This window comes from Anomaloglossus baeobatrachus, chromosome 6, assembly GCF_048569485.1.
Source record: "Anomaloglossus baeobatrachus isolate aAnoBae1 chromosome 6, aAnoBae1.hap1, whole genome shotgun sequence".
NCBI lineage: Eukaryota > Metazoa > Chordata > Amphibia > Anura > Aromobatidae > Anomaloglossus > Anomaloglossus baeobatrachus.
Genome location: NC_134358.1, coordinates 171,522,795 through 171,533,524, shown reverse-complemented (window position 1 = coordinate 171,533,524; position 10,730 = coordinate 171,522,795).

The following is a 10,730-nucleotide window of genomic DNA, read 5'->3' as shown; positions in this document are numbered from 1 at the left end:
GACATAATAAACTAAGGTGTGTCCTGTACACATAACAGGTGTCTTCACACTTGTAATCAGTCCGTCTGCCTATTTGAAGGATAAAAAGTCATCACTGTGCTGTTTGGTATCATTGTGTGTACAACACTAAACATGGACCAAAGAAAGCTAAGGCGAGAGTTCTCTCAGGAGATTAGAAAGCACATTATAGTCAAACATGTTAAAAAATAAAGGCTATAAATAAAGGGGCGGACATATCATTAGTGCTGCCTGTGCAGTAGCACAGGAGCCCAAGAGGTAAGGGGCCCATTTCTACCTACAAAACAAGTGAAACTGCATTTTGATGAGCTGTTGGACTGCAAAAGGGCCCATATATTGCTCTTGCACAGAGGCCCTTTTCTGTCTGTTTCTGCAAGTGTATAAGGCCATTTCCAAATAGATTGATGTTCCTGTCCCTACAGTTGCAAATATTATTCAGAAGTTTAAGGTATATGGGAAAATAATCAATCTCCTTGAATGTGCCTTCAAAATTTTTGACAAATTGAATAGACAGATAATGCAATTGGTAACCAAAGAGCCCAGAACAATTTCCAAACAGATTAGAGAGTAACTCCAAAGTCACAGTACATCAGTGTCGGATAGTGGTGTAACCAGAGTCCAATGGGCCCCGATAAAAAAATTTGAACCTGGGCCCCCAATTGCATGTTGTTCAGAATGCATAGGTATAACACCCGTACCGGCATCCCTGCACGGTCCTGCCACTCTTCCCCAGTGGGAACGCCAGCTCTTTCATCTTCATGGCCAACCAGCATTGACTACCCGTCCCCATTTCCGGCTACAGACTCTCCGGGGGGCTGCGCACTCTGCACAGGTCTCCTGAGGTTGTCTTTAGGGCGTGCACAGACACGCCCCCTTTCTTAATAGGTCAGTATGCTTTACCCTAGAAGTGCCAAAATAGGCATCAGCGGTTTAACCCCTTCACCCCCGGCCACTAAAACACCCTAATGACAAGGCCATTTTTTGCAATTCTGACCAGTGTCACTTTGACAGGTTATAACTCTGGAACGCTTCAACAGATCCTGGCAATTCTGACATAGCTTTTTCATGACATATTGTACTTCATGATAGTGGTAAATTTAGGCTGATATTTTTTGCGTTTATTTGTGAAAATTTCAGAAATTTGGCGAAAAAGTTGAAAATTTTGCAATTTTGAAACTTTGAAATTTTATGCCTATAAATCTGAGTGATATGTCACACAAAATAGTTGCTAAATAACATTTCCCACTTGTCTACTTTACACCAGCGCAATTTTCAAAACATTTTTTTTTTTTCGTTAGGAAATTAGAAGGGGTCAAAGTTCATAAGCAATTTCTCATTTTTCAAACAAAATTTACAACACCATTTTTTAGGGACCACATCACATTTTAAATGACTTTGAGAGGCCTAAGGGACAGAAAATACCCAAAAGTGACACCATTCTAAAAACTGCACCCCTCACACTGCTCAAAACCAAATCTAAGAAGTTTATTAACCCTTTAGGTGCTTCACAGGAACCAAAGCCATGTGGAAGGAAAAAATGAAAATTTTACTTTTTTACACAAAAATGTTACTTTAGCCATAAAACTTATCATTTTCACAAAGGAGAAAAGAGAAAGTGCACCATACAATTTATGGAGCAATTTCTCCTGAGTACGCTGATACCTCATATGTGGTAAAAATCAATTGTCAATTGTTTGGGCGCACGGCAGAGCTCGGAAGGTAAGGAGTGCCATTCGAATGTTTGAACGCAAAATTAGCTGGACTCATTAGCGGATGCGATGTCGGGTTTAGAGATCCTTTGAGGTGCCTAAACAATGGAGTTCCCCCACAAGTGACCCCATTTTGGAAACTAGACCTCTCAAGAAATTTATCTAGATGTTTGGTGAGCCTTTTGAACCCCCAGGGGCTTCACAAAAGTTGATAACGTTAAACCTTGAAAATATATATATTTTTTTTTTTACCACAAAACTGTTACTTGAACCAGGTAGCTTTTTTTCACAAGAGTATCAGGAAAAAATGCACCATAAAACGTATTGTGCAATTTCTCCTGAGTACGCAGATACCTCATATGTGGTGGAAAGTAATTGTTTGGGCGCATGGCGGGGTTCAGAAGGGAAGGAGCGCCATTTGACAGCAAAATTGATTGGAATCATTAGCGGACGTTATGTTGAATTTGGAGACCCCCTGAGGTGCCTAAACAATGGAGCTCCCTCATAAGTGACTCCAGTTTGGAAACAAGACCCCTCAAGGAATTTATCTAGATGTTTGGTGAGCCCCTTGAGCCCCCAGGGGCTCCACAGAGGTTGATAACGTTGAGCCGTGAAAATTATTATATATTTTTTACCACAAAATTTTTGCTTCAACTAGGTAGATTTTTTTTGTTTACAAGGGTATCATGAAAAACTACACCATAAATTTATTGTGCAATTTCTCCTGAATACGCAGATACCCCATATGTGGTGGAAAGTAATTATTTGGGTGCACGGCAGGGCTTGGAAGAGAAGGAGCACCATTTGACTTTTCAAACGCAGACGCCGTGCAGTGATGTGCATCACTGATCCGTCGCTGCAGGACGCACGGGCGGATGAGATACAAAAAGTGACAGGGATACGGAAAAAAAAAGTCACGACAAAAATTGAGCATGGATGCCGATCAGTTATGTGCATCCCTTATCAGCGCTCGGTCGCTGCAAGATGCACACACGGATGAGGTGCAAAAAAAGACGCAAGATATGGACAAAAAAAAAAAGGATGCACGGATGGATGAAGTGTAAAAATGGACAGGGGATACACAAAAAAAATTTATACTCACAGTACCCAGAGGATTAGCAGGAGGATCACTGACCAGAGGAAGTGCAGGAGGAATAGAAGGCAGCAAGTGGACAGCTTATTACAGGAGCAGCAGGCAGGAAGTTGGACAGCTTATGTCTGAAGTCCCAGGAAGAACCCAGGAAGGATCCAGCGATGGAGGCAGATGTGATTGGGCCAGTGAAGACCTCGGGTGACCCGGTGAAAGCAGGTAGGGGACGTCGGAGAGGGAGAGCAGATGGAGAAGGGGGAGGTGGGGAGACAGGAGAAGCAGAAGCAAGGAAGCAGAATAGAGATCGCGGGGGGGGGGCATATCACGGGGGGGCACATCGGCACAGGCAGGAGCCATCATGGGAGCACACGGGGGCCATCATGGGAGCACACAGGGGTCATCAGGGGGAGCGCGCAATACTCACAGGGGGAGCAGGAGTGACAACCAGAAAGCAGCAGCGGTGGCATTAGCAGCGTTGGCGTGGTTGCAGCCAGTTCACGCCACAGACATGTCGGTGAGGGCTCCCCAGGTGAACACAAACCTGGGGAGGGCAGTCACCTTCATATCAGACTGCCCCACTGCACGCTGATTGGAGCGATTGCGCATCATAGCACGATCGCTCCAATCAGTACTGCAGGGGCTGGGGGCGACATGTTTGATCTCCTGCTATTATCTGCTGCAGCACCTTATAGCAGGATCTCACAATATCGCACTGATTAAGGCATTGTTTTAGCCAAAACCAGTGCGATCGATGTGGTTGGTGGTTCAGGTTTTGAACAGCCAATCACAACAATCGTCGATGGGTGTGCCGATGCCATCCCCCTGGGGTCAAGCAAAGGTCCCCTGCTGTAAGAAACAGCAGGGGACATCATTTGAAAACCGTTGCTATGGCCACGGCAATCGAATGAACTTTAGGCAGTAATGTTACGACCCTGATCGTTAAGTCACGTAAAAATAGGACGTAATAGGACTTTACTCACTGCGGTTGTGAAGGGGTTAAAGCACCTTCCCCTTAAGAGAAGTGCCTGGGCAATGTTCTCTATCTCAGATCCCTTTGTGTTGTATATCTGATTTGTATCTGTGTTCCAGTGCATGTCAAGGACCCGTTGCTGACTTACAATATCTTCGCTCGCTGGATACCTGCTTTCAAGCTTTGTCCCTGTTGAACCTGCTATTGGCTATGGTTCCTACCCCAGCAGCCAATCGAGTTCCACGCCTCAGTCTTTATATGTCATCTCCTCCACAGTTTGACTGTGATCCCTAACTATGTAGAGACTTCATAAACTAGTGCTCTCTATACTTTGAACTTTTGCCACATGTGTTCATCTCGAACCGGACCAAAGTTGCTTTTATGATGTCTCACCTGTGTGGCAAAGCTCTGTCTTGGAATAACTCACTATAGGAGAGGAATAATCTAAACATTCAAAACCTGCCAAGTTTTTAGAGACATTCCGCAACGTGTTCGACGAGCTGGTTTGAGTGTCTTCAGCCGTAACTTTGCTGCTCAGACTCCACCAAGGGAGTTTAACTGTAGGCTAATATGCTGTCTGTTTCCACACCCTGTGCTCCGAACTGGGCTGGAATAACAAAGCACAGGTGGCTGTATTCTGGGAAGGACTGTCTGGAAGGATAAAGGACTAGCTGGCTGTTCGAAATGTGCCATCATCTCTGGATGACGTAGTATTGCTGGCTATCCACATTGACCTTCGGTTCAAAGAGCGATCCATAGAGGCGAACCAGGTGAAGAGGTCGATGCACCTGGCTCCTTCATTCCAGAAGCCGATCATGCAGCTACCTGTATTCTCCATGACTCCTGTCGAGCTCATGGAGGTGGATCAGGGATCAAGTACATCTGGCGAAGCAACTCAAAAAAACTCACCAGAAAAAAAGCCACCAGCCAACACATGTCAAAATGGCAGATGCACTCGCAGGATGCAGCCGGCCCCTTATGATAAAGGTGGGGGTAACATAGGTGCAGAATACCGATAATACAACCACTCACAGCCTACCAACTCTTGGAGGGGGTGGTTGCTGGTATTAAACATGAACACTAATGAGATTTTACATAGGGTGCCAGTCACACGGGTATGTGCAATGCACAGTAAATTTTTCTTAATTTATGTTCTTTTCTGGGAATTATTTTTAATATAGTGTAGGGACTTGTAAGAATGGGGACTCTTGACGATTGGCTGACAGGCTTATGTATTTTGGTCAAAATGTGGGCCAATACCTCATTATCATTTTATATAGTTTTCTATTGCAAAATTTTCAGCAGGATGTAGCCGAGCACCTTTGGGATGTCTGTCCTGTGTGTCAGTTCACATATATAATGCTGGGCAGCCCGCCTGATCTAATAATATGGGCGTCATCAATAGGCTGTCCTCCATCTTTGGCCCATTCCAGTTATAATGTCGTCTACGCTGACCATAGTGGTACATCACCGGGCCCAGTGTTTGGCTGGGGTCACATAAGTAACTGGTGATCGCAGTATTGTGGGACCAACTAGTGGAAAGCACCAGAGTGGTGGGGCTAGAGTGGTGGATATTTACCTGCTGAGGAATGGCTTTCATTATTTTTTGCATTCTTTCCAGTTTTTAAGTCATATGTTCTAACAGAATGTTTTAATGCAGAATTAGCATATCAAATTGATTGATAGGTGTGTAGTGTCTTTCAAAAGGGATAGTAAGTTTAAAGGGTGCTTTACACGCTGCAACATCGCTAACGATATATCGTCGGGGTCACGTCGTTAGTGACGCACATCCGGCGCCGTTAGCGACATCGCAGCATGTGACGCCAATGAGCGACGATCAACGAGCGCAAAAACATTAAAAATCGTTGCTCGTTGACACGTTGTTCATTTCATTAATATCGTTGCTGCTGCAGGTACGATGTTGTTCGTCGTTCCTGCGGCAGCACACATCGCTACGTGTGACACCGTAGGAATGACGAACATCTCCTTACCTGCATCCACCAGCAATGAGGAAGCATGGTGCTGCGTGGTATGTTCCGGTCGCTCATCTCCACCCCTCCTCTGCTATTGGATGGCTGCCGTGTGACGTCGCTGTGACGCCACACGAACGGCCCCCTTAGAAAGGAGGCAGATCGCCGGCCAGAGCGACGTCGCAGGGAAGGTAAGTCTGTGTGACGGGTGTTAGCGATGTTGTGCTCCACGGGAAGCGATTTGCCCGTGTCGCACAACCGACGGGGGCGGGTACGCTTGGTAGCGATATTGGTACCGATATCGCAGCGTGTAAAGCACCCTTTAGTCCAAGACTTGGACACCCAATGTTCAACATGAATTGTGAACTTTCAAATTTGGGTTCACTCACACTTATTAATTGATATAGGGGCTTGATTATCATAAAAATGACATGTGGGACCCAGGAATGGGAGTTCCAAAATCGCTAGAATTAAGCTATCACCGGAGGAGAGTATGGGCTTTGTTCATTTTATGGGGGAGCACATGGGCAATCAAAAGGGGGTTGCCCAAGTAGTGTACAACCCCTCTAAGTTCTGTGCATAGAGCAAAATATAAATAGAACAGATCTATATCTAATGCCTCACAGGAGATGATGCCATAAACAGTTAATACTGAGACTATTATAATGGAAGCTCTGGCAGCTTCTTACTCCAAATAAACAGATTGCATGCTAATATGTTTATACTACAGCTAAGCAATGAGCATAAATCATTGGCTGATGTGTAAACTGTGGAATCTCCATCTTGTAAACAGGAGCTGCAGATTAAAAAAGGACAATTTAAAGGATTGTGTAAACTAAACAAAAAAAAATACACAAAAAACAATGCGCAATCAGCTTAATTAAAAAAGACATAATGTAAATTCACTTGTATATTAACTTCTTCGCCACCCAGCCTGTTTTTACCTTACTGACCAGGCCAATTTTTTCAATTCTAACCAGTGCCACTTTATGCAGTAATAACTTTGGAACGCTTCAACGGATCTTGGTGATTCTGAGAATTTTTTTTCATGACATATTGTACTTCTTTTTAGTGATAAATTTTGGATTTTTGAGTTTATTTGTGAAAATTTTGGAAATTTGCCGAAAATGTAGCAATTTCAAACTTTGAATTTTTGTGCCCTTAAAACAGAAATTTCTGTCACCCAAATAATTAATAGCATTTACAACGTATACTTTACATCAGCACAATTTTTATACTTTTTTTTTTGTTAGCACGTTAGAAGGGTTAGACGTTTATCAGCAATTTCTCATTTTGCAGACAAAATTTACAAAACCCATTCTTTTTAGGGACCATATCACATTTGAAGTGATTTTGAGGGTTTATGTGACAGAAAATACCCAAAAGTGATACCATTCCAAAACATGCACCCCACAAACTGCTCAAAACCAAATCCAAGAAATGTATTAACCATTCAGGTGCTTCACAGGAACTAAAGCAATGTAAAGGGAAAAAATAGAAAATTTCACTTTTCCCTCACAAAAATGTTATTTTAGACCCAAATTTTGCATTTTCACAAGGGTAACAGGAGAAAATGCACAATGCAATTTGTTCTGAGTGTGCGGATACCAGCTATATGGTGGAAAGCTACTGTTTGTGCACACGGCAGGGCTCGAAAGGAAAGGAGCGCCATTTGACTTTTGGAACTCAAAATTGGTTGGAATCGCTAGCAGATGCCATGTCACATTTGACGAGCCCCTGATGTGCCTAAAAAGTGAAAACCCTCCTCAAGCAACCCCATTTCGGAAATTAGACCCCTCAAGCAATTTATGTAAATGTATTGTAAATTACTTGAAACCCCTAGATCAATGATGGCGAACCTATGGCACGCGTGCCAGACTGGGCACGCAGAGCCCTTTCTGCTGGCACGTATGCTGTCGCCTGATCCTGCTGCTTTGAACTGCTGGCGCGGTTGCGCCGGCAGTTCAAAGTTGTGTTGAAGCGGAGGGATATTTCATCTCGCTCTGACACTCCTCCTCTCCTGGGCCGCAGGTCTGTTGCCTAGGAGACGGAGGAGCGTCAGTAAGCGGCGCCGGTGTAATGACGTCTTCTGGCCACGCGGGAACTTAGAACCCAGCGGCGCGCAGCGGTGGAGCGGGTGCTGGAAGGTGAGTTGTGTGTGGTTTTTGTTTTTTTTTTTCTTGTGTGCTGCTGTGCCAAGGTGGGGGGGCAGCGCCAGCATGGGAAAACATGCATACTAGGATGGGGGGGCAGTGCCAGCATGGGGAAACATGCATGCAAGGATGGGGGGGCAGTGCCAGCATGGGGAAACATGCATGCCAGAATGGGGGGAGCAGTGCCAACATGGGGAAACATGCATGCAAGGATGGGGGTTGCAGTGCCAGCATGGGAAAACATGCATGCCAGGATGGGGGCGCAGTGCCAGCATGGGAAAACATACACACCAGGATGGGGAAAACATGCATGCCAGGATGGGGAAAACATGCATGGCAGGATGGGGAAAACATGCATGCCAGGATGGGGAAAACATACATGCCAGGATGGGGAAAACATACATGCCTGGATGGGGTACATTTACCAGGAAGGGGAACATTTACCAGGATGGGGGAACATATCGGGATGGGGGAACATGTCAGGATGGGGAACATTTACCAGGATGGGGAAACATGTCAGGATGGGGAATATTTACCAGGATGGGGGAACGTGTTGGGATGGGGAACATTTACTAGGAAGGGGAACATGCCAGGAAGGGGCACATTTACCAGGATGGGGGAACATGCTAGGAAGGGGAACATTTACCAGGATGGGGGAACATTTACCAGGAATGGGGTACAGTTACCAGGAATGGGGTACATTTACCAGGATGAAATAATGCCGGGATGGGGGAACATTCACCAGGATGAGGAATATTTACTAGGATGGTGAATATGCTGGGATGGGGTACATTTACCAGGATGGGGCCATAATGGGGACAAATATACCAGAATGTAAGAAATATATATCAGGATGGGGGACATGTTTACCAGGAAGTGGCCCAGGAATTGGGACATAACTACACAATGAAAGGGGAGGGGAGCAACTCCTACGTCTTTATGGGATTTCAAGATATTCAGACTTTGAAATGTAGATGTGGATTGCAGGGTGAAATCTGATTGCATTCCATGCTAAAATCTGTCTAATATGCTGCAATTTTTTCAGAGGGATCAATCCAACTGCTGTGTCTGGAAAAGGGCAGTGGCTCAGCTTAAGTTTGTGGTAAGCATGCCATGCATGAGCATGATGCCCCCTGCTGAAGAGAAGAGAAAACTGCAAAGGTAACGTTAAAATCAATTATTTACCTAATAGGATTGGTTGGCATTTCGGAAAAAAAATTGGGTTTAGGGCTACAGTTTGGGCACTCGGCCTGTGAAAGGTTCGCCATGACTGCCCTAGATGCTTCACAGAATATCACATTGAGCCGATAAAATAAAAAATTGTATTTTTTCCACAAAAAAATAGTTTTAACCTCAAATTTAGCATTTTCACAGGAGAAAATGAACCATAAAATTTGTTGTGCTATGTCTCCTAAGCATGCCAATACGCAATTTGTGGTGGAAAACTACTGTTATAGCGCATGGCAGGGCTCAGAAGGGAAAGAGTGCCATTTGACTTTTGAAATGCAAAATTGGCTGGAATCGATAGCAGATACCATGTCACATTTGGCAAGCCCCTGATGTGCCTAAACAATGGGAACCCCCACAAGTGACCACATTATAGAAACTAGACCCCCCCCCCCAATGCATTCATCTAGGGGTGCAGTGGGCATATTAACACCACAGATGTGTCACTTAAATTTAACCATTGGTCAATGAAGAAATAATTACATTTTTTCCACTAAAATGTTGCTTTAGTCCCAAGTCTTTTATAAGGACTAATCAGAAAAAAATGCATCACTCAGTTGTGTAATTTTTTCAGATTGAGCCAATACTGTCCATGTAATCAGGAACTAGTTTTGAGGTACAGTGCAAAGCTGAGAAGGGAAGGAGCACCATATTGCACTAATAATCATATTTTTACCAATACAATTTTGTTTCAACCCCAGATTTCCAATTGTCAGAAGGCGAATAGGCAAAAAAAGGCCCCAAAGTGTGTTACAAAATTTTCCTGATCATGACAATATCCCACATGTGACTGTACAGTATTATTTGGATGCATCGCAGGGCTCGGGAGGGAAAGAGCACCATTTGATTTTTGAAGCACAGATTTTCCTAGAACAGTTTGCAGACTGAATTTGCACAGCCCCTAAGTGCCAGAACAACAGAAAACCCCTAAAGTTTCCACATTTTATAAATGACATCCCTGTGGGAATTCCTCTTTGAGTGTAGTGATTATTTTGTCTCTGGAAAACACCTATGGAGTCAAATGTAGTGAATGTTGCAGAATTAAAAATTGTAAATAAGCCGTTATACTGCGCATTACATTGTAGTGCCTGTAGATTGTGTCCAGTTTGTGCTTCTGGAGACAAACGTCCCATTCATTAATTGGGCTTTCCTCACTACAACAATGCCAAACATGGGGAAGTTAACAGTGGTTTAGCCACATTTAGGTACTCAGAAGGAGGGTGTCATTTGCATTTGGGAGTGAAAAGTTTGCTGGATTCTTTTTGTAGGGGAACTATATCCCTTTTCCAGAGTCTTTGTGCTACCAGCAACGAGGAAGCTGCCTACATTTCCATTAACAGATGACGGGCCTGAGTAGGCAATTTTTTTTGTGAGTTGGGATGAATGCTATTGGTGGCAATTTGGGCTACAGAACATTTTTGATCAGTTCACATTTATCCTGTGCTCTATGCTGAGAATTTACATTAGGATTTACATCTACATCTCCGAAATTCGTAATTCAGGTGAAATCCTCAACAGATCCATTCACCAGAGTTACACCAGACTTTGTTTGACCTCTATTCCATGGTTTCCTTCTTTTCAAAAAGGTGCAAA